This window comes from Argiope bruennichi, chromosome 9, assembly GCF_947563725.1.
Source record: "Argiope bruennichi chromosome 9, qqArgBrue1.1, whole genome shotgun sequence".
Lineage (NCBI taxonomy): Eukaryota > Metazoa > Arthropoda > Arachnida > Araneae > Araneidae > Argiope > Argiope bruennichi.
Genome location: NC_079159.1, coordinates 96,936,175 through 96,961,569, shown reverse-complemented (window position 1 = coordinate 96,961,569; position 25,395 = coordinate 96,936,175). Strand labels below are relative to the sequence as shown.

The 25,395-nt window shown below is 28.7% G+C and overlaps 1 protein-coding gene across 1 annotated transcript in view; it reads left to right on the top strand.

The window, feature by feature from the left end:
• Nucleotides 1-18,789: 18,789 nt before the first annotated feature.
• LOC129984706 (hemicentin-1-like) overlaps nucleotides 18,790-25,395 on the top strand; it is a 523,194-nt gene continuing 516,588 nt past the window's right edge. Inside the window, exon 1 of the mRNA XM_056094647.1 lies at nucleotides 18,790-19,365. The gene's annotated coding sequence lies outside the window, so the exon portion shown is untranslated. The remainder of the gene's footprint in view (nucleotides 19,366-25,395) is intronic.

The window sequence follows — 25,395 nt, the reverse complement described above, 5'->3', positions numbered from 1 at the left end:
GAGGAATTAAGATATATACATTTTACAACATAGGGAACTGACAAATATATTGAGAGAAATATTAAATTATTTTCATAAAAGTTATGTGAAGAAATATTACATTAACCCTTAAATATATAGTGTTGCCAGTTGTGTACATGCAACCCCACTTAATTTCATTCAAAAATCTGAGTGTGTCCGTTTCCGAACGCACATTGAATAACCATAGACAATAAATCAAGTATGAAATAAAAAAATGATATTACATTTGACGGGTTGGGGACCGCGGTGGCCTGGTGGTAAGGTCTAGGCTTCGGAACTGGAGGGTTTCAGGTTCGTGTCCCGATTCCACCGAAGAACCATTGTGCAAGAGGGTCTGTTGCACGTTAAATTCGTCATGACCAAACGTCCTCCCGCTGGTGTGGCGTGGCGTGGAGAGGGGGGTGCCAGCTCAGGTGTCGTCCTCGTCATCTGACCACGGTTCAAAATGACGAAATCCGTTTCATAATAGCCCTTGTGATGCTTTAAACGGGACGCTAATGTAACTAAACTAAACTAAAATTTGCGGGATTTACATTTGAATGTGGAGAGTGATGAAGTTAAGTGTATCACGTGAATAGATATTTTCTGTTCTCGAATTCCCTATAAAGGATTGATATAATTGTTAAAAAATTAACTAACATCTGTTGTCAGATAATCTGTCAATGTTTGATATTGTATTTGAAAGTTATATTAGCTGGATTTTTGGGAAATACTGCCTGTTGTCAATAGTCTACATACAACTTTTTACAAAATAAATATAGCATATTATTACCTGGATTTTATTTTACTATTTTTAACCTAACCTATGATTATTTTCCTATAATAAACGATTTTTTTAAAATTAAAAACAAATAAGCAATCATTCAAGGGTTAAATAGCAAATATATTGAGAGAAAGACTATTTTACTCTTATAAAAATTGTGTGAAAAAATATTAAGTTTAAATTAATGTAGGTACATAACTAGATGATTATTATTAACTCAATAAATTATGCGACGATTAAAAATATACCGAAATTATATCACCTTATTTTATTTTTTTTTAAAAAAATAGAGTTTTGAATCCCTTCCAAATCTTAGAAGCAGAGAGAAAATTTGTTACTTAATAATATATATTTTCTACGTTTATCAATATCATCCTTCAAAATTTCTATTTCCCCCTCTGGTATATTTTCCACTCAATTTGTATTATAAAGACACTTTTGCATTATCTACAACACAGCAACAACTAGATAGAGCAACCACAACAACTAGCCACATTATAACCGATAACACAGATTATTTCACCTCCTGGCTCAAATAGCCAATGTTTTGAAAATAATGGTTTTCCCCCACTATCTCTTTCTTGCGAAACAGGCCACAGCTGTAGCTTCCATCGATGACCGATTACAAATCGATTTCTGAAATGAACCGATACGGTTCCGAACGATACGATACGCCGGAAGAATAGTAGAAAAGAGAAAAAAATGTTTACCCTTCGTTGGGTTTGGGAATTACTCAATGTTCATTGATTGACAAAAGAGTAAAGAAACTCTGTAATATATATTTTTATATTTCATGGAGAATAAAAATTGATATAAAGAATAAAGAGTTGCGTAGGGAACTAGAGAGTTATAGATAACTTTTGATATGGAAGATCAAAAGAAATACGTTGGAAAGGATGTGGAAAATCCAACATTTCTTGATTTGTAGTGGATCTTTTAAAGTGGATATTTGCCTTTACAAAGGCAAGCCAGATAGTAAATTTTCCCTCAAGGTTGCAAGAGCGAAAGTAAATATAACTACATGAACACATTTATTGAAATATGTGCTTCACATATTATGATACTTTTCAGTATATTGTTGCTACAATATCAAAATATCAAAGGTCAAAAACCACGCATATTGAAAGGTACGAAATTCCGATGTAACATTTTGAACCACGAGAGATATGTTATCTTCTACCATATAATAAAATTTTCAATGAATATATAGTTAACCTATATAAATATTTTATATAAATAATATATTTCATCAAATTTTGAATTTTTATATAGTAGTGACGATATTCGATATTGAAAGTGAGATATTTTCGTACAGTTATATCAGCTACTGTATTACATTATTATTAAAATTTGCTTATAGAAGAGAAATCAGTGAGCATTTGTTGCTAGATTGTTGATCACCCACTTAGAACACAATTTCCAGAAAAGCAGATGCATCAAGACTATTTTGAATCGCATTTATATATCTGCCTCCATACTTGTTTCATCCTACCCAGTCAATTGGAATTTAATTTAATGATAGTAGTCTCAGCAATAAAGCAGGAAATTAAAGTGGAATCGAAAAGTTCTGTCAAAGGTTAGGCTTCGGGCAGCTTTGTCATATTCTGTTAGTGAAATAAAGACAATTTGATTCCAATTTATTACTATGCGCTTCCCACCACCCAAGGAAGTAAGAACTGATTACTTCACTGTAAACACAAAATTCCAGTCAATACATATACGGTATCGTCACGATATTGTCCAGAATGCAGAATATTGCATGCCATCGTGTAGATATAGTACAACATCTTGGGATAGCTGGGTTATCCGATGAATTCTCATCCACGTGCTAGCAAACCTCCTTCCCCAAGTCGGAGATAATTTCTACTGGAGTATCACCAATAAAAAGTAATAGGTAGGGTCTATATCGTAAAAAGTTTAACACCATTTGTCAAATTACTTGTGTTCCATAAAATATTTAGAAAATTAATGAATTTCATCAAGATCATGTTCTTGCAAAGGTGGAGGTAAGAATACAAAAACGCATTTTATTCTGTTTGAATTCTATTTATTTGAACAGTTAGGAAATGCAAACTCTCGCATGTAACAATTATGTCCTATGTTTTTCAGTCATGCATAATCGCCTACGACTTAACAGCAACTACCATCAGTCAGTCAGATTGGAAATTTTTCTTTCAATATAAGCCTCGTATATACAATTTTAATAGATATTTTGCCTTGCCAAGGTTGGTTCTTTGTTGGCTTAGCAATCAATGACTTCCATATTCTGGATATAATTTCAGTTTGAATCTATTTTATTGCTTAGATCATACGAAATCTGACTCAAAATCCTCAAACTGAAGTGCATAAGGGAAAGGGGAGGGGTCTGTAAGCAAATGGTGACTTCATTGTCTAATTATAGTATAAAATTATTAGGTTGGTTCTAAAATGACCGTCGTGTAATTAGATCTTGAAACAGATGAAGTCAAAACGTCGTGAAACGAGATGAAATCTGACAAATATATCATTTTATTAACCTCACACATGAAAAATTCACTCTAATTATGAAAAAAATTAAGTCTACGATTCATTTTCTGACACATCTATTATAATATCAAAATGAAGACAGAGAAATTAAATTTTTAATTACATAATTTCACTCTACATTTAAAATATGAAATATGAAATTTAATAAATGAATGTATTGTAATAATAAAGTGCAGGATGCAGTAGATTTTAATAGAAAAGCAATTTCTTAATAACCATACCGGAGTAACAAAGAGGTATTCTGTAACATTGCTACTACATTGTGCATATTTGGGAAAAGAGAACATTATCCTCAGAATATTGTTCGTCTCATAGTACTAGAATGGTTGCAGTACGATAAGTAATATGTTATTCATGTTGATTTATAAAATAAAACATTATCTTATATTTGATTTCATAGTTATATGAAATGAATATTCTTAAATCATGATATAAATAAACTATACGAGTATTTTAGAAAAAAACTACAATTAATTCTAAAATATTGATTATATTAATATCAATAATATCACTAAATAACGTACTGAAAATATACTAATAATCAACAGATTGTAAAGTATTTTTAATCCATTAAATTTAGTAAATCGGAATACATATATCTTATAATATTGAACTAGAAGACAAATAATTGTGTCAAAGATTAAATCTCTAAAAATAAATTGCTAATAAATTTGCCAGTATTATCATTTGAATCTTAAAACTTCGTTTGTGATATGTGTTTGTGTGTGTCTGTGTGTGTGTGTGTGTGTGTGTGTGTGTGTGTCTGTCTGTCTGTCTGTCTGTCTGTCTGTGTGTGTGTGTGTGTCTGTCTGTGTGTGTGTGTGTGTTTGTCTGTGTGTGTGTGTCTGTCTGTGTGTTACTGTCAATGTAAAAAATCGGTTATTATTAATACTAATCGGTCATTATTAATACTAACCGGTTTGGATATTATTAACAATGACTGGTTAGTATTAACCGGTTATTCAGGTTGACCGCAACATATATATACCATTATTTTAAAACTGGCCTTGAAAAAAAAAATAACTGTTGCAATATCCGGCAAGCTCAGTCTTCTGAATCTACTACAGCAGCTCGCCACAAAATAACCGATAACCCTTATTAATTCACCTTCTTTTACCAAAAGAAGTAGACCAAGTGGTCAAATGTTTTGAAAGTAATGTCCCCTTCCCACACACACGCTATCTCTTTCTTTTAAAACAAGCCACAGCTGTAGCTTCCATCGATGGACGATTGCAAATCGATTCTTGAAACGGACCGATACACTTTGGAACGACACGATACACCAGAAGCAGAGGTGGGGAAAAAAAGTTTTTGCTTCTTTGGATTTTGGAATTACTTTCCCCCTTCATTGACTAACAATGCAGAAGAAAAAAGTGCCCCCATTTTTTTCTCTTATTTGCCAAAAAGTAAGATTTTGTTCAAAGAGTTAGAACGTTATTGATAGAACATCAAAGCTACAGATGCTCTTTGATATGAAAGCAGAAAGACATTAAAGTTGCTATTACAAAAGGCTCTAAAATAGGAGAAATCAAAACGAAGAGTTAAATCCGAAAAAATCACATGGTTTTTTCAATTTTTTCATTATATAAATTTGATTTTCAAACACTTGATATTTTCAAGAACATAAATTACTGAAATCATCGTATATTTTTTAATATATTTTTTAAAGTGAGTATATGTGATTCTTTTTACTTTGATTTCACAAATTTAAAGTTATATATTTTATAGAGTAGAAATGGGCAGCTCGGAGTGATTTTTTTCTAACTTTTAACTGGAAATTTATTTAATAAAATATTGAACACAATCTTGATGTGTTTCCACGATCATTTATGAAAACATTACTGCACAAAAAGTAATTTTATAAAATCTTAAAATTATATTATCTTTTTTATGGCACGAATTTGTCTTACATCTTTAATTTTAAAGAATACCTTAAATATACTTTCAATTGTTATTATGATATTCATCCCGTTTACATTGTTACTTCAACTATTTCAATTGCTTTTAAGCAATGTAATTGGATTCGAATTAATTTTGTCATAATAAGTAGGTTCACTTTTATAGCATGATTTTAATAATATTTGTGAGGTTTAGAAAATTATCCAATGATTGCAACTAATGTTTTAACAGTAGAAAAAAAATAACGATGAGAATTTTTAAAATCTTAAAATAAAATAAAACATTTTTGAAAACACTTTTTTTAACATACCGTAATAGAATATGTATGCAAACATAAAATTCCAGATTCGTGGCCGAAAAGAAGTGATATTGAAGTTTTAACTCCGATTTATTTCACCAGGGGAGTCATAATTTGCACAGAAAAAAAAAAGCGATAAGCAATGCGTCAGTCTATAACACAACACTTGAACAAAAAAGAAAGATTTTTTTTTTATTTTACTATTGGATTTTGACAGGAATTTCTTCAGAACGTGTACACTTAGGGAAGAGAATCTCAGGTATTTTTAAAAGGTATATAAAATTGTTAGGAATTTTTTTCCCTTTGTTCGGAGAATGAGAAAATGCATAAGTCATCAGTTTTCTAGAACGCGTATTAAAATAATTAAATAAATAGTGGAATTAGATCAAGAAATAAGATTCTCCATGAGAATTAACTTCTTTGTAGACAAGGTATACGTTGTCAGAATTCAAACACCACTGAAAAATAGATTTAATTTTGTTCATGAATATATGGTTGATGGTTGAACTAGAAGTGCAATAAGAAAATTTGCAAGAAACGATCGGGACTGCTGTCGAAAGGCGTACCGTTATAGATCAACAGCAATAACGTGTGGCCTTTGTTACATGTAATTTGATTGAGTGAAATTTCACTGGGGAACTCTTCCTATTGGCCAATATCTCTAACCAAGTAGTATTCATCTATTTCAAACATGATGCTTAAGTTCACAAAGCCTTCATTATATTACTCCACGATTTCTTCTATGTTAGTTTCGATAGACAAGTTTACATATAACACAAATGCTTCAACAACAATGGTGATTATGTGGTGATGAAATCTGATCGTAGTGATATAGAGCAGCAGATTTTTAATTTTGTTAATCTCTATGATTTAGTGAATAAATCATTTGTTTCAAAGGACTTCTTATTTAACCTTTTAAACCACTTTCATATAAATGGAATGTTTTCAAAATTTATTCCAGAATTAAAATTAAAACACTTTTTATATTAAAAAATGAAACATAATGATTGATAAAACGTTTTATTGTTTAGTAAATGTTGCTATAATTATAAGAAGCATTTCTAATGACAAGTAAAAAAGAGATGTTTACAAGCAATTACTCTGTTCCTAATCATAGACTACCTACAGGATACTACAATTTTTCTTGGTAGGCTAAGGAAAAAGAAATATGCTAGATGTAATTAAAAAAAAACTCACTCACTCAAAATACTTACTTTTTCAAATAATTATTTAGAAATTTTTTCGAATACAATAGATTAATATCATTAAAAATAAATCAGCATGTTTTAAAACAATATTTTATTGCATAGTTGGCAGTAGCTCAGAAAAAAGTTATCTTTGTCCTTCATCTCTAAACCAAGAATTTAAAAAAAAAAAAAAAAAAAAAAAAATTAAACTTCTACATAAATTTGTTATTATCAAAAAGTATAAAATTGATATTTCTCTTGTGATTCTTTTCAAATAGTCCAATAAAAAGAGCTGTAATAGCATCCATCAAGCACAATCACAATGTCTACCAAAGTAACTAACCACAAAACAATCGATGACTACTATTATTTCACCTCCTTTTGGCCAAACCGAAGTGTCTCCAGCGGTCAATAGTTTGAAAATAACAATTTGTTTGCTTTCCTAGCTCATTCTTTTGATCCAAATCACAGCTGTAGTTTTCATCGATGACCGATTGCAAATCGATTCCAGAATTAAACTGATATGCTTCCTGATGATGCAATAAAAAAGATACAAAAGACGATGAAAGGAAAGTCAAAAAATATTATTTTCTTTGAACTTTTGAGTTCGTCTTGCTCTCCTTTCACTGATTAAGGAGTACATGACAGAATGCCGTCTCAAACCTCCATATCCGCAACTATTCTTGACACTCAACTGTTTGATGGACATGCCAAGGGGAATTTTTTTAAACATCATAATATTTACAGAAGATAAAACTGAAATAAAGATGTACAAAATTTACAAACCTATCAAAAATTATTATAATTTAAAATCGCTTACTAAGGTTTCTGCTTTGAAATAGGATAAAGAAAAATATCTGGAGTAGTATGCTGAAAGACATTACGATTAAAATAACACAGGACTAATATAATTGTTGCACTTGTTATCATAATATAGTAGATGAAGATGCTTTAAAAAATCTGATATAAAATAATTTGGTTAACGATTACAAAAAAAAATCTCTATTAGAAAGATATTTATGGATGCAAATGAATGTTAAGAAATTGACTCTAAGTCCTCTTAAAAATACAATGTCGGCACTTGATTAAGGAATGCAGGAGTTTATTAGTATTATATTTATAGTTTACCCCAATATATCGGATTGTAAAACTTCGATTAAAAAATTGAATGCTGAATCAAGAATTAAAGATTTAATATTCAGCTGAAAATTGTTATTGCAGGTAGTAGAATAAATCTTATGCTAAAATCAAAAACTCTAAAAGAATCTTGAGAATATACAAAAAAACTGTAAAAATGGCAAACTAATAGCAGATAGAAACTATAATGCGATAAAAAATGGAAATATATGAGGTAACATTTATACGAAAACAAAGTAACAACATTCTAATTATGGTTGGAATCTCTTATAGGCACCATATGTTCACATTATTTTCACAATGACTTATCAAAGTATTTACTATTTACAGTTATGTTTTATGCTAACTGTATATTTTCACATCAAGCATCTTATCTCCGTTGCTAGAGCCTATCCAGTGTGATATAAGTGTAGATGAACTTCTTTGAACTTTATTAATATATATATATATAATGATAGTTTAAACTCTTAATTTAATCCAAATTAATTTCCAAAACTTTATCTTAATTTAGCCCATCGTAACTTCATTCTAAAATATTCTCTTATTTTGTGATCCAATTCCACTTTCGGTTTAATTAATTCCTTTGTAAAAATAATGCGCCATCAGTATTATGTATAAAATGAAAGTGATCCCTTCGGTGCCCTTGAAAAGGTGTCGAAGGTCAACACATGTATTCCATTGGCGCGTGTCCGGAAATCCCATGTTATACAAGATTAGTGATCATTTGTTTCGCCCCTTTTTGATTCTTTCTTTTTCTTCTTTTGTGCCGCACTGCGTCTGCTTGTAAATAAATTGCCTTCCCGAGATGGATATTAAAGAGAATTAAAAATACAACGTCTCGTCTATGTCTTCAAACCTGCACCACTCTGCTTCAACCAAAAAAAAATATTATATTATATATATATATATATATATATATATATATATATATATATATATATATATATATATATATATATATATATATATATATATATATATATATAAGATATTGTATATTTCTACTCAATTGATTAAGAACATGAGATTACGATTGTACATAAAGTTAATAACAAAGTTAAAAAAAATAACATTTGAACAATGTTTTGAGTACAAGAATACAAAATGAATGAATATAGTAATATAAAATATGAATAAAAGATTGAGGTACAGCATAATCTCTTTAATAACATAATAAAATGAAAAATGTTGTGTTATTCGTAGAATTCAAAATTTATTAAGGAAAAAGAACTACTTTTAGGAAAGCGAAAAACCGAAGTAGACTAAGGACGCATGTATGAATGAAATGTGAGGATTATTAAAACTAATGAATGAAGAAATAGAACACTAATTGAGATTACTCAAATATGAGTAGTTTTTTATTATCTGTAATGAATTTAGTCATTCATTAATTCTATTTCTTGAGAACATATTGCTAACAATTAATTCTTCCATATCAAAAATGTTCTAAAGAGAATGGTGATTTTCTTAAGATTCTTTTAGGAGATCAAGAATGAGTAATAGGACAAGATATTGATCTGTGGATGGATTTGTGATTTCTCATCAATGATTGAAGTAACCATCTCATAGGATGAAAGATGTATTGCAGTTTCTCAAGATGTTATTGCTGTATTTTCAGATTTGAAATATCAATTATTCAATTAATTAAATTTTGATTAATTAATTTATTAGTGAGTTTTTATTTAATTAAATTTTAATTCCATAAGATGGCATTAGGTGGTAGCATTTTAAAAATATATTTCAGTATTTCCTAAAATTTCCAACTATAATTTTTTTAATTTATAACTGAAAAGTGGTTAAGGTTAAATATTCTACATTTAGAATACTAATAACTGTGTATAAAAATGATTCAAAATCGTGACAAAATGATAAAAGCAAAAATCATTAAAAATAAAATGCTTTGACAGTATTTGTGCTGAAAAAAATAATTATAATTAATTAAGTACACAGATACACAGATCTGACTTATAAGCGAAAATGAATAAAAAGTATAAGTAAACCAAATGATGTCATAAAAGAACTATAAAAACCTTTCAAAGTAATTTATTCTGACGAATTAATAATAACGATATTTATTATAATAACAATCCATCTACGAAACCGTTCTTGTGATTCCTGTTACATATAGCTGATTCTGCAATAGATTCAACAAAACAAAAAAGGTTTGCAATATATTCACAACAGATTATGAAGAATTACAAATTACCTCGCAATTTTTTCTCTTCAACTTTCACTGGAATTGACAAAGATGAAATGGTTCAGGAGAACGCCCAAACAGCGTCTGAAAGCCAAGTTCAGTTGTGGATGAAATATCGCGATAACGTGACAGTGATAACACTTTTCCAAACACAAGATCGTTCTGTTATTTATTCTATCTGGAAGCATAATCAAGTTTCAAATACAACTTTTGTGTAGTTGTGGGGATATTATTTAAATAATTTATTAATGATTTATTTCCTGTTAGCCTGTAATAAATCGTTCTAATTTCTTAATGGAATAGACAATTTATGCATGGAATTGCTTGTGTTGTTCAAAGACAATGCTTTTGTATCGCTACTGACGAAGAAATATTAACCTATAAATTCAAATCATTTTATTTATCGAGATGCATAGTTTACGAAAAATTAATTATATAAGGAGATTGATTTTGTGTCTTTTCTTGTCCACTATTCAGTTCATTTTTAATTTCTTGTGTATAAAGTATACAGAGAGAAAGTATCATCATCGTTCAAAAAAGTTTGACATGTGGTTGCATGATGTGAATAAATCACCTTATCTTATACCTCCTTCAATATGAAAATGAAATATTAAATTGTATCTATCCATTTTAATATGATATCTCAAAAACAAATGAGATATATATTTGAAATTTGAATTTTTTCAACAAATAGTTCACAGATATCTATTAAATTTTTGACAACATTTGTCAGAAATTTGGTTGGACATCGAATTGGATGCAAGCATGGTAACACAAAACTTCCATTATTTGAAAAACTGTAAATTTTAAATTGTATCTCCTATCTAGAATGTGAACACTTGAAACTAATGAGATAAATAGTTGAAATTTGAATTCTTTTCGACAAATATTTACAGGTATCTCTTCAAGTTTGGAGGAAATTTGTTAGAAATTGCCTGGTCATCTCATTGCATGCAAGAATATTAAGTCAAATCTGCCATTAATTGAAAGACTGTAATGTCCTAAACTGCTCTCTCATTGAGATTGTTAATATGTATCATATTACTTATCAAATTCTGCAAAGAGTTAACTGCTTGTCTGTATTTCTACTCGTGGTTTTGTAACTGCGACAACTTAAAAATCTAAAAAGTTAGATAAATGGTCTTGGCATCACATTTCAGATAAAATCATTCAAAAGAACAACTCCTGAGGATAATATATTCTTTTCGTTGTACTAACAGGAAATGAGATTATATACAAAACAATATGCAAATAAGTCACATTCCAAATGCAGAAAAAAATACTTCAATAGGTTCTTGTTTTGTTGAATATTATATTTTTTATGTATCTTCGCAATTAGCAGATATCAAAGAAAGGAATTCAGGGGAAATATTTTTTTTTCAAAGAAAAGAAGGTACGACTCTGTTGAAACAGCGACCAAAAATGTCCAATAAAAAATTTCATCAAATTATAAGAATATACTCAAGTGCATTATCATTTATTATGAAAACTTCTGAACGTGCGAATCACATGCTATATAGTTTGACGATGAAATCACCAAATTGGCGAAATTTTTCCTTGGCGCAGTTTAATCGCTGTTTCAACCGATATCAAACGTTCACTACATCGCATGCAGAAAACATCTTTGTAATTGATAAATCAATTGGTTCAAATGTTAAATCTAAATTTGTGGCAAGGCTGAATGCCCCATGTGGCGCCATCTCAGTTTGTCAATTAAATTATAATTACAGGGTATAAAATATTGTTAAATGATGTATAAATTTTTAACTATAAAATGAAAATAAATAATTCACAAGAAACGTTTGATGTGTTCCAAATATCCTTAAAGAAACGTATTCCTCCATTCGAACTATCAACAGATTTGATACCTTTTTATAAGTTCTACGATTCTCATATCATCAAAAAATAAGTTGTAAATGAAAATAGTGACCTCATAGACGGACTAAAAATGCCTCAAGCTATTACCAGTGTTGTGTCTAAAGTAATTATCTATACAGTTATCACTATTAAAATCCAATTTTCTAATTTAGCTTTAATTGTGGATATATTGTCTCCATATGAAACTGTAATTACCAGATCTTCAAGCTAAAGCAAAAACAGAAATTACCTACAGGAAATATGTTTCCTAAAATGTTCGACTTCGATTAATTCATTCATTTCAATTCATTTTTGGAAATAGAATATAGTAAATATAAAAAAGATTAATAAATAAAATTAATTTTACTGAACATATAGGGACCTCAAATCTTTTGAGTTGGCAAGTGACCACCGAAAATACAGATTTTTATATTTTCCAAAATGACGTGCAGCGTAGACACAAAATGCAAGGCACACAAACGCAGCGTTGTTGCCATCTGTGGATTTAAATTATCTTATACTGTAAAATATATCTTCCCTTTTGTGCTATGTATTTAGAAAGTGCTAAAATCAAACCGTTGAAATCAATTCTACGTAATATAAACATTTTGAAATACATTTACTCATCAGAATAATAATAAAAAAACTATTTTCATTAAATGCAATTATCGCTAAATTTAAATGTTTTAATAATAATCGTTAATTTAAATCGAATAATTTAATTTTAGTAATAAAGCACTGAATTTAATATCGCAGAATATGACAATTTAATTGAAAATTTTCTGAACAATTTAAGAAAAAAATAGGAAATTCAAGATTCCATTCTTATTGTTGAACAATAATTTTGACAGATGAAATATGGCCTCAATATTTTACGTAACTTCAAAATATGATGCGGAATCGTACAAATTCGGGTAGCAATTTCGGAACGAAATTTTTCCTTCATATTCCAACTCCTATTGTGGATGGAATTATTGAAAAATCTCGACTTCTTTCTTGGAAATGTTTTCGATATAGTAATTAAATAACTGTGCTAATTTGTTTGTCAAATAGAATAAATCTCGAGTTGATCCCAACGACACCAATTTTGAGGAGATGCAGCAATAAATACCAAAATCAGTATGTAGCTCTGCCCCCCCCCTTTTTTTTTTTATTGTGGCTTACTGTAAGCTTTCACTTTAATGCTGAACGACGAATTTTTTAAAAATATTGTTAATCATCTTTGCTTAGTTGTTTATAAGTTAGCATGTTAATGAATTATATATATTTAAAATTCTTAAATGAAAGTCGAATATTACAAGAGATTTTTGCTCGGTAAGTAGGAGAGGTATGTTCATACTGAGCAAAAAAATTGTTAAGTGTCATGGTTTGGAGTTTAAAAATACGTTGTTGCGTTTTTCCGGGGATAAAAAATTACATATAAACTATTTAATCGATAATGAACGCAACTTATTTTCTAGATAAAGAAGCTAGTCATCAACAGTAACGAATATTAAAAGAGGAAAGTAGGGAAAACAAATTTCTTTGCATCGCAGAAGAATTTTCTTTTTAATTATTTCTTCACTATGAGGGCAAATACAAAATGAATTGTATTAAACGTAATGTTAAAGAATAAAAAGAATAAAAATTATTACCCTCAGTCTTTTAAAACTTAAACACAGAATTAAATAATTACCCAGAATAAATAACCAGGAATAACAAATTAAAAACCCATAATTTAGATCAGATCATTTTGTTTGAATCTGCAACCTTTCTCGTATGTGAAACCTCTTCTAACAAACCATATAATAATAAGATGTAGAAAAAAACCGAATTCGGCAAAGAGATCATTCAATTAGACTTTTTGCCGATAGAAAATAAAATATTTTTGGGATATTTTTGAAAAGAAAAAAAAGAGGAATTTCTTTAAAAAGCTCAAGAAATATCTGAACTATCAGTCAAAGACATATTCCCTTATGAAGAATCAGCTGCTTGGATTCAAGTAATTTTTATTTTCTTTCATACAAAGAATAGAAGGAAAAAATCTTTGATTCGTTAAAAGAAATGATCTCCAGATATTGATAAATCAACATAATTGAGATCTCTTTGAGTGGGTAAAGCCATTTTTTTTTTCGAATTATAGCTATCAAGGAACGCGATGCACTTAGAAATCGAAAAAATTTCAGACTGAGATTTCACACAACTTCTATTAAATTCTCTGGGAAATCTGTCTGTTCGTCTGTCTGTGTCCATATGAACTCGATAATTCTGAAACACATGATGCAAACATGAAATAATACAGATCGATAGATAGTTAAACATTTGGTATATTTAGTTTCAAATTTCATAGTATCTATATTTAAGATTATTAATCTTTGTGCCAATTTTTTTTTATCTGAATCTTTGTTTTCTTCTCTTGTAACTGGATTTCATTGTTTCCACTCATATTTAGACAGCCAGATAGACGGACTCTCTTTGAATGGTTCGTAAAGAAATCGATATAATTCTACTAATTTAGTAATATGCCCTTGTATCATAATTAATCAATCATTTCAAAGCATTTTTGTGTTTTATAGACATTTATTTACAGACAGAGTGACACACAGAAAAAAAAAATCAAAAATGTTTTTTTCGGACTCGGGTAGGTTTAAAAGGTGGAAATTCTTCAAAACCCCCAAATTCCGACTTTTATGCCGATTACATTTCACTTTACAATTTAGTTTAGTTATATTAACGTCCCGTTTAAAGCACCATTAAGGCTATTTTGGGACGGACCTCGCAATTTTGAACTATGGTCAGATGACGAGGACGCCACCTGAGCTGCCCCTCCTTCTCCACACCACACCACATCACATCCGCAGGATGTTGTTTGGTCATGACGGATTTAACGTGCAACATACCTCCATTATACGACAGTTCTTCGGAGGAATCGGGTCACGAACCCAAAACCCTCTGGCTCCGAAGCTGAGACCTTACCATCAGGCCACCGCGGCTCCATTCTCTCTATATATAAGTAAATAAGAAAAGAAACAATTTAGACAAATAAAATTAAGTATGTGTTATCTTCGCCAACATTATAAATTTATGACAAATTTGAACCTAGTCTTTGGAAACGAAGATATCCGAATTTCATACTCAATTTTCTTCTTTTATTAAGAAGCAGAGAACTATCATTATTGGGTTAGTATAAAATAAATTCATGGAAGAAAACACTTCCGCTGTATTACACTACTGACCTCCTCTCTTAATAGAAGGACAATTGATTCTGTTTTATTTTCTACAAAACTTCTCCATGACGCCAATACAATATATGTATGCAAATAGGGAATATTAATTCCGTATTTGCATACATGTATTGTACATTATTATATGATATTAAATAATATTCATTATATTATATAATATTTTTAAATATAAAGTAATATAATATAATACAATACAATATTATCAGCCATCTGTTCAACCTAGGTTAAATCCTACTGAATCTAAACTTTTCCGGTTTCTATTTGTAGAAGAATAAAGAGGCAACCCCGGCTTAAGGAATAGTTATAAGAAAGGGTAAAACGATTTGTAGAGCCTTGACTGAAACGTTTGTATCAAATCACTTGATGCAGATACAAGTATTTCAGCTGTAAGATATAGTAAATGTGGGAACCGCTTAAACATGATAGAACGGTTCACGACTTGAGTGAGCCAATACTGCCGAAAGTTGCCATTATTGTTGTCATAGTAAAGTCATTGTTTAATTTCAGTTAAATTCAGATGTAAAAAGTAATTTATAATTATTTATCAGATTATCCAGCAAAATACTTCGTGTCATATAATCATGCGCCTACATTAACGAATGGCTTGCTATGAAATTTCTTTTTAATCAGTTCTTAAAAACCGTAAACAAAAAGGAAAATAGAAAATCAGTAGAACATTTTCAAAAGCAAATAATCGATATATTACGAAAATTTCGTTCGTTGGACATACAGTGAAAAATTCAAACATCTCTTTAATGAATAACTATAGTTTATTCAACAAGAAGGCATGAATACGCAGACAACAAAACACTGCCAAAACATGCATAAAAATAGCACTTGTAGAAATTAACAACTTACAAGCTGCGGTAACTATAAAACAGAAAAGCACGAAGCACTCAGAAAACACAGGCTGAAAACTGACGCACCAAAGAGATAATTCACTTAACTCACTGTGTATGAATCTCTGCTTTTATAGTCTCCATATCTGGGCATCAAGAGTTATAGAAGTATCTTAGCTACTAGCAGAGATGGTACAAAAATTCTCATATATTCTTAAAAAAACATTTTTTTTTTACAAGATCACCAAATGATCGTCATGGTTGACGGTCATTGACCAGGCATCCGCTAGAAATTAGAGTTTTAAAATTATCTTACTTTATTAGAGACTAATTATACATAGAAACAATATTGTAGACTCGGAACATACATATGACATTAAAAGCTTCCTAAAATAACTTCCAAGTAGCTCGAAATTAGTATCACAACAGTCTATTACTGTTTATATGATGTGATTAAGGTCCTAAATGGTAATTAAAAAGACCCGAATGGCAATTCTGACAAAGGCTATGACAAATTGAAAAAAAATAGACTTGTGTGATATTTAGAAATAATATGGCACAAAAAGTTCTTCCGCTCATTATTATTGAATAAAAGACAAGGCATATCACTACATTTAGTGGTATTGTTTGAGGTTCACTTATGATGTTAGATATTCGATCGTGATTCAATAATACGAATAGCATAGATACCCTAATGACTTAGAATTTCTTTAGATTCCTAATTAGATGACGCATCCTATTTCGAATATTTATCATTACTTTAATTCCTATAAGAATATAAGAATCATTTGAGATGTGTAAGCATTTCTAAGTAATTTCCACATTTTAAATAAATTAATATTTAATTGCAGATTTAAAACGAAAAATGCAGTAATTTAACTGCACTATCATACACATCATTGTATGTGAAAGGATTACTAACTTTTAAATATGGATAACAAAACATTTGGATAATAATAAAAAAAAAATATCCAAAATTTATAATATAATTTAAAAAAAAAACAGTCACACGAAAGTTTGAATTGTATTTTATAAACATAATAGCACATTCGTCGCTTAATTTTTAATTAAATGCATGCATATCTTTAATGACCAGTACAATCTAAAAAATCTTAATCAAGCAGGTAAAAATGATACAATGACTGAAAGTTACTTAACATTCCGTCATGAATATATTCATGTTTTCACTTTATTTACTTATCTGATCATCGCATCAATTTTTTATAAAATTGATAAAATGATTAATGCATTAAATTCAATGAAAACTCATATGCAGTAACATTTGCTTCACTAAGATTAATTACCTTAGGATACAAATGATAGAACCTTTGCTCACAGGACTACTTGATTTGAACCAAGAAGATATTTTCCTCTTGCATACAATTACAACATTAGCGTTACATAATTCTCTAATCCTAAGGTTGTAATGCATTATCACTGGTATACGTCACCCAAAATACAATGGTTATTTTAATACTGTATTATTGGTGACAGTGGCAAAAATTTTATTTCGAAACTAGAGATATGAAATACAAGATTTGATTTCACCAAAACCACTATATTTAGGTGACTATGCATTTTAAACCCAATTCCTAAAATGCGCTCCAGAAATGTAGTATGGTTTTAAAGATGAACGCAGGATCATTTACCACGTTCATTATCTGATAATGGTTTAAAATATTGATGTACTGTCTCCAAATTCTCTTCATGTAACTTCTAACTAAAGATAAATCAATCTCATGTATCACTACATGTATGGTGGTTGGAATTTTTATTACTGTAGCTAAATAAGATACATTCTGGAAATAAGATGCATGCAAAAAAAATTTTTTTTTCTAAATGATGGTGCAAAAGTGAAATATTTGAACTCTCGTTTGGAATTCCTGAAGTTCGAATTAGTTCATTTAGATTAAAGTCCCGACTTCTAGACTCTTGTATGTATATTTTGATTTCGAGCCTTCGATCAAAAAATGAGAACGGCACCTGAATCACCACTCTGATTCAAACCTTTCACATCAGCATTGGATCATATAAAGAATACAAGCCCTTTGCGTTGAATGAGCGCCTAAACTTTATAAATAATCACAAATTCTTTGATGCTGAATTTACGATATATGACCTACGCGTCATCTCATTAAGGAGATAGTAAAATTTGTAGGACAAAGGTTCTGCCAAACTCCTAGAGAATCGGAAATAATGTTTTTTGAGCCGAAACAATAACTACTGATTTAAAATCATACGCGACTTTAAAATGTGTGTTGAAATACTATGTTATTGGTATGTAAATATCAAAATATATATATACTCATCGTCACTTTAAATGAAACAAATTGTTCACACCCTTTTAACTCTCTTCATATCACCTGAAATATGTTTGAATAAATCATTTTTAATAAATATAAAGATCAACTTGCTTAAACAAAAATTATATACATAGGTCTAATGCGGTCAGAACAACAATTCTATATAGAATCTTTCCCTCCGCCAAAAACAAATTTGATTACTGACATTCCCACCACTCCGTATACCCGACGCTAAATTGTCGACCAAATATCTTCTCACTTCACATTACATCAGCACCGTGAAGAGAAAGAGAGATCCTTCGTCCACTAAGAAAACAAATCTGACCACACACTGAAACGAAAAGAAGAGACCCCTAAATCGATGCTGACATGCAATATCCAATTTGCCGCTAGTTTGCTTCCCAGCCAACCAACACTCACCACTAGACCGCGCCCTGATCTGTCTGTCTCGCCCAATCAGAAACGAGACGAGCGGCGCTCTCCAGCCGCACGGCCAAAAGAGCTCGATATCGCAGTGTGCGTTATTCCATATCAGGGATTGCATCTCACAGTTTGCATCTGTGGACTTCGCGTTTCCCACGTGCGTTCGCAATAGAATTTAACGCCGGTTTGGTGTGTGGAAATTCACCGAGATTAAAAGTTTGGCGAAAGATTTTTCCAAACTTTTTTCTGCCAAATTCAGCCGAACAGAAAATGTGCTTTGAATTTATTGAAAGATAAAAATGAACCGTGTGAAAAGTTCATTAATTTGACAGTTGCGTCGCACCTGTGGATTCCTTTTCTTTTGATGGAAACGTGATTTAAATGGATCACGTGATTGCGGGAAAGAATTTTACAGAAGTTTTCAGACTGAATTTTAAATGAAACTTCAGTGGATATGCTGAATTTTTGTGAATGATTAGAAAATAACTGGTTCTCTAGTTTTCATTTAAACTAAAACACAGATTTTTGAAAGTTACTGAAATGACATATTTTGTGCTTTGGAAATTTTAGGATGAAATTAAAAGTATATTTCATGTGAATCATATTTATATTTGAAACTGGATTTTGACTGAAATGAACACTCTGACTCTGAAAACCTATTGCTATCAAATGGATTCCCAAGCGTTAACAAGTATGTAGCAATTTTGTATCCATATTTATATAGTTTTTAGTAAGAAATAATAATGACTTCATTTAGATTGCAGTTTCAAGTCATATTTATGATACTATTTACTACAGTTAATTCATCTTATGTACGAAAAAAAAATGCCGATTGTTGAAATTGGAAGTATAAGAAAATTGGCATTAAAGTGCAAATGAACAAGGTATATGTATTAATTTGTAGAAACTAATAGACTAAAGATTTTCACATGAAACGCCACATTTTGAAAGTTTTGACATTTATTTTCTTAAAGAAGTTATTATTTAAAGAAGTGACATTTTATTTTCTGATAAGGGCAGTTGTTTAAAATCGTCGAATTAACAATGAAAAGCAATCGGATATAAGTAATTTATTTTATTAAATTATTATATTGAAAATCTTTTTTATTAAAATAAATAATGTTAACGCGTATAAAAAATTATTTATTTAAATTTTATTTGCGGTTAAGGACATAATATGAAATTTCAGTATTAAAATTGCATAGCTAATTATTAGCTTTTTTAGACTTCTAAATATGCACAAATTCCTTATTAGTAGTATTTGTATAAAGTTTCCAAAAGTATTTAATTTTCGAAACTCGGAGAAATCAAACGATGTTTGTATTTATGCATTCGATGAAAATATTACTTTTGCACTAAAATGAACTGCTATTTATATGCAACGCTGTAATAATGTCAGCTATAAAACTGATGATTCGGATAATGATTTCTAAGATGCAAGAAGTCTAAAATTCAGCATTAAAATAATGTTTTGTAATATTAAGATATAAAATAAAGAATGGCTTCAAATAGCATATCTAATACTGCATAATTTTCTTAAATATAAAAAATAAAAGTTTATATAAAAACTAAATACGAACTTATAAATATTCCTATATGTTATAACTGTTTTTAAATTTTATGCATCTTTAATTTTTACTTTTATATGTAAATCAAAAGTATGTCAATAATTCAGGAATGAAGATACTACACGAATTTTCATTTCTTGAACAGGCATAAATTGTAAGGCTTTCGGGTGCTTTTCACAATTATTATTAAACTGTTATATGCAAATGTTATGGCTGATTTGAATAATCTGTCGTTTTAAATAACAGGGGGAAGACATTAATTAATGCTACTCGTAGTTATTATGTGATTTCTCAATCCAGATTCTAACGGAAATAATTTAATCGGCTGCTTTTAGGAAATTATGTATTACTATAAAAGTGATTAATAGATTATTAATAATGACAATCAAATGTGATTTATCGATTCATCACTTTTACAGGTTATTAATAATAACATATTAATCTCATTAATGATAAAATATTTTTCTGTTGAATAAGCAGACTATGAGTTTTTTTAAATACAGTTTTAGTCCCCATGATTAAGCAAAAAAATTAATCTATAGTTGCTTTTAAAATGTTAAGTGTAGTTACCTGATAATGGATCTTACAAATAATCATTTGTTGAGTCCATGGCAAGATAGCTGAACTCTCTTCGCGGTAAATCAGACAGTAAGAAAATAAGAATGTGGAAATATATGTAGAACTTCTATCGCTTCAAAAGTGAAATTTTCATAAATTCAGTTCATTTATTTTACGCGCGTGTTTTTCACGTTTTAAAATATGTTTTTTAAATTGATATTTCATTTTATATTGCAATTTTTTTGACAAATTTTATACGCGATACCGCAGTTTCGTTTGACAAATTTAATTTTTAAGCGTTATTGCAATTTGTTTTCGCAGAATTTGCAATATGTTCTGAAGTTATAAAAATTAAATAGTGAAAACGTGAGTGAAACATAACTTCATGCAACTCGGGAATTGTATTTTAAATTCAAGTGACTATAAGAAAATAATAATTTTTAAAAACTTATATATATATATATATATATATATATATATATATATATATATATATATATATATATATATATATATATATATATATATATATATATATATATATATATATATATATATATATATATATATATATATATATATATATTATATAAATTGTTTTTACAAATTCAGACCCCAAAGTAATTTGTTTTGTACAGAATGACTGAAATGTTACAAAGAAAAAAATATTTGATTTTTTTTTTTTTTTATAGTATTTCAGTTTCTTTTGTTCGTTTTGCTCTGTTATGATTTTTTTAATAGTTTACTGCTGTCACAAATACTAATATCTCCATCATTCAGTTAATTTTAACTCAAAATTTCAAATGTATTGAATTTATTTTTAAGGATTCGTAATCTTTTGGAAAGTAATTAGAGACCCGTTTCACTGTTTTATTAGAAAATATTTTTTATCCTCCAATAGTAAGGTATATGTACTTGAGAAATAAAGGATCTATTAGGAAATAGCTATTGAAATTAAAGTAGGCTTTGCAATGCATATTACATTTTCCCAATTATTTGATTGAAAATAATTATTTTCATGATTGAAATAAACGTTCATTACTTTATACAGATCAATATGTGCGGTTGCTCTAATTTATCTCCTAACTTCTATACATATTTTATTATCTACTTAGTGGATAATTTCTATTTCGAAATTCTGCTATTACCTTGACTCTACTAAGAACCCATAGAATACTCGAGGCACTTCTAGATTATCTACTTTTTTTGAATGAGTATTTTAGAAGGATTTAATTTTCATTTAAGAGCCTGTAAAGCTATTATTCTATGAAACCAAGCAAAATAGTTAAGGGGTTAAAGCAAAAAGTTCTGTTTCTGTTTGGTAACTTTTAGTACTATAAAATTATTTCTTTTAAGAATAATTATAACTTTTTTATGATAAATTGTCATTGTGACAAATCAAATTGCGATCATGCGAGTGCTTTAACGAAGCTTCATTCTTTCACCCGGTTTTATAGAACTGTGATTATGTGAGTATTTTAATAAATTCTTCAGTAATCCTCATTACCGTATTTCTAATGGTTTACCATATCAATCCCATAATTATTCAGTTAATCGTCTTTTATTGATTTTAGTGTCTCGAGTATTTCCGTTAACAAATTGAACGTACATTTAAATTCCTCGACTATTTTACTGATGGGTAATATTAAGTCGCATTAGGGAAGGCAAAAATGTTTTAGTTTTCTACGAATGTTCACGCTTTTGAAAAATATTTTTAGAATTATGCCAGTCACAACAACTTACAAACGTTTTAAACTGCATGGAGAAAATTTAGTGTGTGTTCTTTACTTGAAATTCGTAAATTTTTTTATCAGTTTTGAACGAAATCTATTTACCTCTAATCTTCCAGGCTAGATGTACGAATACAAATACAAACAGTAACCATAAGAGATAAAGAGCCATATTAATAAAATCTTTTACACAGATTCACCATCTAAAGTTCAAATAAATTGTATCATATTTTGAACGAAATTTATATTGAAGTTGTGCTTATATACTTTTTCATACAAAACGCGATAATTCAAAAAATGCAACTATTTAAATAAATTTAGTATGTGATTTTGTTATTACAATTTTATTTGTGTGCTAATTTTGATTTCAATTGATCGAAAAAAAGATTCTAAATTAGTATTCATTTTGTTTCGATACTATGAATTATGAAATTCATATGTGCGTAAGTGTGAAAATAAAAACCTGAGCACTTGTAGCTTTCACGGTCTTTCCCAATATCAAAAATTTTATGCTTGGGCCTTGGGGAGATAACTTTCATAGTGAGCATTGGAATGTTTCGTTAGGCCTACTGTTGTGGTTTATTTTAAATTTAAAGTTTCAGTGCAGATGTTATTTATCTATCGACTGTATTTTTAAGTCTTTAAGAAAAATAACATTTATTTTAAAAAATGTTTCAATGATATTTTATGGTTAATGATTTAATATTGTTATACCGTATTCGTACCCAACTTTTTTTTTCTTGTCAACTAAATTTCGAATCAAATTATCAGAACAGCGTTTTATTAGCACGCATTTTGCTAAGACGTTTATATAAAACTGAGCATCCCCTTTCAATTGCATTATTCTTCTATTAGAACCAAAATTTTCGAGTCATGACAACAGTTATTGGTAATTAATCATGAGAAATGTCGTTCTACAGAATAAAAATGCTAAATGAAATGAGTTTTTTTTTTTTTTGAAAATCATTATTTTTAGAAATGAACGTAGTGCACTTTTAAGTGGCTAACATTTCATAATCTAAAAACAAAATACTCATAATTTCTTCAAATCTAAAAAAATATTTGATTTTTTAGTATTATATTAATACCCGAACGAAAAAAAATCAATCTTGCTAACGAGGCCTTAAATATAAATAATGGCATTACCACATTGCTAAGTTTTATTTTTAAAGATTTGATTTTTAAAAATAGCATTCTTAATTTTCTGTCGTTCTTTCAAATTTTATTTCCTTCTATAAATGGAAATTTTCACAAAATAGCACTTTTAAATTCTTGTATATATTACTGATGTAAAAATTATTGCGATGGCGATTTTCCGAGTTCCTTAATGGGTATATTTTTTTATAACTTTTTAACAGTGATACGGCATTCTCCGCCGTTAAATGATAAGTATTTAATCGCCCGCAGCCGCTCGAATCATTATTGTAAAGTTAAATTAGACTCGCATATTTCTGCGTCATTTAAAGTAAATTACTTATTCAAACTATAAGAAGATTTGGTTTTCATTTTTTTTCACTATTAAATATTCAATAGCATTTCAGTTCTTAAACCTTCGTAAATGGAGTGATTTTTATTTAATGTTGGACATTTTCAAATTTTATCATTCGATTTGAATCACTTATAATTTTTTATTAAACTATTTAAATTGTTAAACTTAGTGTTTAGAGTTCGAGATATTTTTTAATCCCTTTTAAGAAATTTTATTTTTAAGAAAATATTTTACTATAATCCAAATATTAATGAATGAAATACTGTAAATTATTTTTGAAATATATTTTTCACATTTATAAGTTTTTTTATGTTTTATATTTAATTTAAACTTGCTGCCTATGGAAAATTCTTAGTTCATGAATATTGGGTATTTTTAATTTCCAGTAAATATATTATGCGTAACTGTGTTATTCAGGATTTTCTCACGAAATATTTTTAATCATCCAATTTTAATAAATATTAGAGGTATGTTGCTTTAACAGCGGCTTGACATTTCATTTATTTATTATGGATTCAACCTTTATAATGAAATAGTCCCAAGGCATAGAAGTGTTATCAAAATCCTAATTGCTCATTATAATTTATCTTCTAATTACATATCGTCATATTTTTCTTATCATTTATTATAGATATTTGGATAATAAACAGAATTTATCCCTTTTTAAAAAAACCAAGCATAAATATTTTTTTTTTAATTTTCGAAATTCAAAAAAAAAAAAAAAAAAAAAAAAAAAAGGAAGACAAAACATTATATCATTTAAAGGAAATTTTTTAAATTTTGAAACGCTATAAAATTATTTTCAGAATAATATTTTCGAAATTTTTCGAGGAAATACGTCAACATCTTGCTTAATTTTTAATTAAAATTCAAGAAGAATTGCTCCGAGCTCCAATATTCTTTGATTAAGTTGTTAATAGCATATTAAATGTTTGAACCTCAATTATGATTTATAAAGTTCCATGTATGAAATAAATTAATATACTCAATTTCCGCATTTCATTATATAAATTAAACTCTTAATCTATTAAATTGGGGCTTTTTTTCTTGTTTTACATTTCACATATTAGCGCTGATTAAATCTAATCTCTTTAATAGAATACTTACATTTTTTCGTACAATTAAATTATGTCAAGAATTTAAATCCATTCTTTTGTAATCTAATTCCACTGAATAAATTAATCTTATATCCAGTGCTATTTATTATACACCTGAAAATTCTTAGAGAAAGGAAAGCCAATCCCCTCATAACGCATCTCTTTCCGATTATATAATTTTGATTTTCTCAGTATTTTGACTTGAATATTATTCTGAAACGTAATGAATTTAAAAATAAAATCTTTACTTTCTATCTATTTACGTTGTCCAACAATCTG